This window comes from Pristis pectinata, chromosome 34, assembly GCF_009764475.1.
Source record: "Pristis pectinata isolate sPriPec2 chromosome 34, sPriPec2.1.pri, whole genome shotgun sequence".
Classification (NCBI taxonomy): domain Eukaryota; kingdom Metazoa; phylum Chordata; class Chondrichthyes; order Rhinopristiformes; family Pristidae; genus Pristis; species Pristis pectinata.
In genome coordinates, this window is record NC_067438.1 from 3114062 (window position 1) to 3120709 (window position 6648).

Here is a 6648-nt window from a genome sequence, read left to right on the forward strand (position 1 = left end):
GCGACATCAGCAGGCATCTCTCCCTGCTTCTGTCGCCTTCCTCAGCCCCACAGCCCTGCACGTTCCCTGTTCTGCGAAAATTCTGGCTAGTTTTGCATCGTCGATCTTAATCACCCCACCATCGCCGATTGCGCTCTCTGCTTCCAAACATCGGGAATACCGCCCTTGATTTCATCCAGCTTGCTCTCTTTGTTTCACCCTGTAAGAAGGTCCTGAAGGAGATGGAGTCATACAGCACAGAAACAGGCCCTTCGGCCCAACTGGTCCATGCTGACCAATGTGCCCATCTAAGCCAGTTCCGTTTGCCCGTGTTTGGCCCTTAAACCTTTCCAATCCACGTACCCGTCCAAGTGTCATTTAAATGTTGTTATTGTTATTGTACCTGTCTCAACCACTTCCTCTGGCAGCTCCTTCCATATACCCACCACCTTCTGCGTGAAGAAGTTGCCCCTCAGGTCCCTTTTAAATCCTTCCCCCTCTCACCTTAAACCGATGCCCTCCAGTTTTTGATTTTCATTCCCTGGGAAAAAGAGTGTGCGCATTCACCCTATCTATGCCCCTCATGATTTTATACACCTCTATAAGGTCACCCCTTAGTCACCTACACTCCAAGGAGTAAAGCCCTAGCCTGTCCAACCTATCCCTATAACTCTGGCCCTCAAGTCCTGGCAACATTCTTGTAAATCTTCATAAACAGTGAATCTCATAAATCCTGGCCACCCCTTGGACCTCTGGGGAATTCATTAACATCATAGAATCAAACAGCACAGAAACAGGCCCTTCAGCCCATCGTTTCCATGCCAACCACCGAGAACCTATCGCCACCAATCCCACACTTGCTCCACAGCCTTCTCTGCATTGTCGATTCAAGTGCCCAGTTAAATATTCTTTAAATGCTGTGAGAGTCTCTGCCTCCCCTCCCCACCGGGCAGTGCGTTCCAGATTTCAAACACCCTCTGGGTGAAAAACTTCTTCCTCAGATCCCAGGGACAGTACACAGTTAATGTCAGGACCTTTAACAGTGTTGATGTAGAGGGGGATCTCGGGGTCCAAGTCCGTATCTCCCTGAAAGTGGCTGCACGAGTTGATAGGGTGTGAAAGAAGGCGTACAGCATGCTCGCTTTCACTAGTCGAGGCATTGAGTTCAAGAGTCAGGAAGTTATGTTGCAGCTTTATAAACCTCTGGTTAGGCCACGTCTGGAGTATTACATTCACTTCTGATCACCCTGTTATAGGAAGGATGTGAAGGCTTTGGAGAGGGTGCAGAAGAGGTTCACCAGGATGCTGCCTGGATTAGAGGGCATGTGCTATAAGGAGAGGTTGGACAAACTTGGGCTGTTTTCTCTAGAACAGCAGAGGCTAAGGGGAGACTTGATAGAAGTTTATAAGATTTTAAGAGGCACAGATAGAGTAGACAGCCAGTATCTTTTCCCCAGGGTCAAAATGTCTAATACCAGAGGGCATGCTTTCAAGGTGAGAGGGGAAAGTTCAAAAGAGATGTGCGGGGCAGGTATTTTACACAGAGAGTGGTGGGTGCCTGGAATGTGCTGCCAGGGGTGGTGGTGGAGGCAGATAAACTATAGAGGCCTTTAAAAGGCTCTTAGACAGGCACATGAATGTGCAGAGAATGGAGGGATATGGACATTATGTAGGCAGAAAGGATTAGTTTACTTAGGCGTTTAATTAGTTTGGCACAACATGGTGGGCCGAAGGGCCTGTTCCTGTGCTGTACTGTTCTATGTTCAGTGTTCTATGTTCTATCCCCTCTAAACCTCCTACCTTCACCCTGAACCTATGTCCTCTGGTTTAGACACCTCTGCTCTTGGGAACTTTTTCCCACTCTGTCAATGCCCCTCATCCCCCGTCACCAGGACTGACATCCATTTCTTATCTGCGGATATAGTCTTTTCCCCTGACCATTGGCACCCTTGGAGCCACTTCACCACCAACCCCAACACCCTGGCATTGCCTGATGCCACCCCTGCTCAGCTAACCTTCTGGAGAGAGCATCTATCTGGGCATTGCCTCTTTGCTGCAGTGCTTCACTGTCTTGTGCCTGGATGATCCTAAACCTCATCCAAAAGCACATCCTAAGTTGCACTTGAGCCATCACTAACTGTCCCTCATGGCAACTCCCCAGTTCTAAAAATTCTCACTCTGGTTTTCTGACTTCCCACTCTGGTCCCCACCCTATCTCATCAGCCTCGCATGGACACATCATCGGCGTGAAGAGCTCACTGATGCAGCCACTGTTTAAAGAAGTAATGATTTTACCAACAGCTGCAGAGCCGAGGGTCAGTTGAAGACTCTGTTGCACCAAGGTCTTTGCATCACCCTGGGAGCAATGAACATTCTGACACGTCACCCTGTCGCGCTGCTGTGTACAACCCTGGTTTAATTTCATATTTGGACCTCTTTCCGTCTTGTTTACTGGAGGAAGTGTCACAGAAGTCAGAGTCAGCCCAAAGGGCCAGATGGAGCAGCAACTGTGAGACCACTTCCTGTCAACATCGGCAAGTGTCACTTAACCCCATCACTCCCTTTTCCTCTCCGCCAGTCTTTCGAACAACATCCCTCTGCCATTCCATTTCTGTCTCTCCCCCTCCCCCTCTCTCTCTCCCTCCCTCGCTCTGTCCCTCTCTCTCTCTGTACCTTTCTCTCTCCCTCAATCTTTCTCCCACTCTCTCTCTCACCCCGTTGGCTTCTTTCTCTCCGCTCTCTCTTTTACTCTCTCTTTTCCTCTCCCTGTATCATCATCTTTCCCTCTCCCTCTCCTCTTACCTCTCTCCCTCCCTCTCTCTCAGTCTCTATACCTTTCTCTCCCTCTCCCTCACTCCTTCTCTCTCTGTCCCACTCCCTCTCTCTTGCCCTGTTTACTTGTCTCTCTCTCCCCCTCTCTGCATCTCTCTTTCTCTCTACCTCTCCCCATCTCTCTCTCCCTCACACTGATCGCCAGTGTTGCGACCATCTCAACAGTAACCAGGAGCCCAGCTCCCCTTCTCATCTGCCTGGCATTGTGAAGCTGATGGGGGAGACAAGGGTCAATCACAGGTTGTTTGCAGTTAGTTGAGTTTTCAAGAGTTCATCTTGCAGGTGTGTGTGTGCGCTTTAACCAACAGCAGTCACATCCAAACGGGATCAGACAGGATGGGAGAGGGAGAAACCCTTCCCTCCCCTAAAGGAGGGTGCGGCCCCAATACATCCCAAATTAGTGAGAGGAAGGGGAAGTTGGGATGAAACAGGAGTGGGCCCGGAGGAAAGGGTCGGGGGGGGAGGAGTCAAATATGGGAGAGGGAATGGGAAGGAGTCAGATGGCAGGAGGGGTACGGAGAGGTGGGGTCACTGTGGATTGGTGAACTAAAATGAAAGGTCAAACAGGAGGGAAGTGGGTGTCGTTGGCTGGGTCACCAATCCCCACTGACCCTCTCTACAGGGAGAGGACTCTTCACTTCACAATCTACCTCGTTATGACCTTGCACCTTGTTGTCTGCCTGCACTGCGCTTTCCCTGTAACTGTAACACTTTATTCTGCATTCTGTTATTGCTTTTCCCCTCTACTACCTCAATGCACTGATGTGATGAATTGACCTGTACGATCGGTATGCAAGACAAGTTTTTCACTGTACCCCGGTACAAGTGACAATAATACACCAATTAACCAATTTACCAGCACCTAGTGCACCTCCCCAGGTTTCTTATTAGGACATATCTGAGAGTAGTTAGAAGACAGTCAGGGACATAAATTTAGGATGAGAGGTTGAAAGGGGAATCTGTCTCCCCGGAGGGTGGTTGGAATCTGGACAGTGTTGCCTGAGGGTTGACGGAGGCAGAGACTCTCACGAGAAGTACATGGACTGAGCTGCCAGAGGAAGTGGTAGAGGCAGGTACAATTACCACATCTAAAAAACATGTGAACAGGTACAATGGATAGGAAAGATTGAGGGTTATGGGCCAAATGCAAGCAAATGGGACCGACTCGGATAGACAACTTGGTCAGTATGGTCAGGTTGGGCTGAAGGGCCTGTGTCTATGCTGTATGACTCCGTGACTCCAAGCATCTGAACGAGCACTTGAATTGCCAATGTATAGAAGGCTACAGGTGATGGTTAGCATGGACATAATGGGCTGAAGGGCCTGTTCCTGCACTATAACAGTTGTGGGACCTGGAGTCACCTGTAGACTCAGACAGGGTATGGATGGCAGATGCCATTCCCTGAAGGACAGTGGTGAATCCAACAGATTTCCAAGATGATCAGAAGTTTCCTGGCCTCCTTGCTAGCATTTGGTCCCAGATATATTTAACTGGGTGAATTTAACTTTCTCGGGCTGCTGTGACCATAAGTGCAGGACTTTGCTGGCCAGTTTGGGAAGGGAACCCATGACCATCCAGGAGTTCATCACCAAAGGCCGGGGTCCTTAGTCTCTCCGGGCAGTGGGAAGATCCCTGATCACCACAAGATCAGAGGACAACCCATTTCAACTGCCCGCTCCTCAGGAGGGCCCTCTGTTTCCACCCCTTCCCTCTCCCCTTCCCTGCAAATGTTTCCCAATCCCTTTGGAAAGCTGTCATCGTATCGCTCCTTTGCCAGTGAGCTCCCAACCGCAACATGTAAGATCAGAATCAGATTTATTATCATTGACTTAGATGACATGAAGTGTGTTGTTTTGCGGCAGCAGTACAGTGCAGACACATAAGATTACTATAAATTACAACATAAATAAATAGTGCCGAAAAAAGGAATAACGATGCAGTGTTCATGGGTTCATGGACTGTTCAGAAATCTGATGGCGGAGGGGAAGAAGCTGTTCCTGAATCGTTGAGTGTGGGTCTTCAGGCTCCTGTACCTCCTCCCCAATGGTGGTAATGAGAAGAGGGCATGTCCCGGATGGTGAGGGTCCTTAGTGATGGATGCTGCCTCCTTGAGGCACCATTTCTTGAAGATGTCCACGATGGTGGGGAGGGTTGTGCCCATGATGGAGCTGGCTGAGTCTACAACACTCTGCAGCCTCTTGCAACCCTGTGCATTGGAGCCTCCATACCAGGCGGTGATACAACCAGTCAGAATGCTCTCCACTGTACATCTGTAGAAATTTGCACAAGTCTTTGGTAACATACCAAATCTCCTCAAACTCCTAAGAAAGTAGAGCCACTGTAATCGAAGGTCAACACGTGCCTTCTCCCAGAGGCTTGTGGTTCTTCTGCCAACTTTGACAACACGTACTCTTTGGTTAACCATCACAAAGCTAATGACTGGACTTCCGTCAGAGGCAGCAGGGACAGTAGAGAGAGGTCTGAGGATGCAGAAACTCTCACAACATTCGAGATGAGCACTTGATTCTCTAACCACATAAGACCAAGGATTTATGAGTATGTTGTCAGGACTCGACAGACTGAGTTATGGAGAGAGGTTGTTCAGCTTGGGACTTTGTTCAATGGAGCGTACGATGATCTTATGGAGGTGTATAAAATCATGAAGTGCATAGATAGAGTGAATGCAAACAGTCTTTGTTCCAGGGTTGGGGAATCAAGAACTAGAGGACAAAGGTTTAAGGTGAGAGGGGAAAGATTTAAAAGGGACCTTAGGGGCAACTTTTTCTCCCAGAGGGTGGTCCGTATATGGAATGAACTGCCAGAGGAAGTGGGTGTGAGGCAGGTACGTTAACAACATTTAAAAGGTACTTGGACAGGTACATGGATAGGAAAGGTTTAGAGGGATATTGGCCAAATGTGGGCAGATAGGAGCAGCTTAGATGGGTGTCTTGGTCAGCAAGGGCCAGTTGGGCCAAAGGGCCTGTTTCCATGCTGTTTCACTCTTGCCCAAGACCGCAAGAAATTGCAGAGAGTTGTGGACACAGCCCAGTCCATCAGGCAAACCAACCTCCCCTCCACAGACCCTGTCTACACTTCTCGCTACCTTGAGAATATTGCCAACATAATCAAAGACCTCACCCACCCCGGATGTCCTCTCTTCTCCCCCCTGCCATTAGGCAGAAGATTCAAAAGTTTGAGAACGCACCATTGAGAACAAACAGAAAACCCCTTCCTTCTGGCCCTGTGACCCCTGTTCAAAGGACAACAGGCAGTGAAATCACCAGCTCCACGTTTACCCTGTCAATCCCCATTAGAATTTTACAAACCTCATTCACCCGCTAAACTCCAGAGAGCACAGGCCACGTCTGCTTAATATTTCCTCAAACAGCAACCACCCCCATCCCAGAAATCAGTCTGTGAACCTTCACTGGGCTCCCCTCTCATAGTTATATCCTTCTTGAGTCACAATACTCCAAGTACAGTGTCACAGGACTTGATCAACTGCAGCAGTGTTTAAACACCCAATGACTTCCCCTCCTGTTGTCAAATAAAAAAGGTCCAGAAACAAAACGCATCCCTTTAATTTAGATCAGGTTTCATAATTTCACTTGCAAAAGTCCCCAGAATATCTCAGTTACTCAAGATGAGGAAGTCTACTTGGACTCAAATTAGTTAGGCAGATGTTCTTTGTAGGAATTGTTCCTAAATGTCACATATTTTCCTATTTTTCACATATTTAGTCACGCATAGCTGCAGGGAGAGTGTGGCCTCTCTTAACCCCACAGTTCCCCATAGCACAGCAGCGGAGGGGCACGGTGTGAGCTGAATGCCCTGCT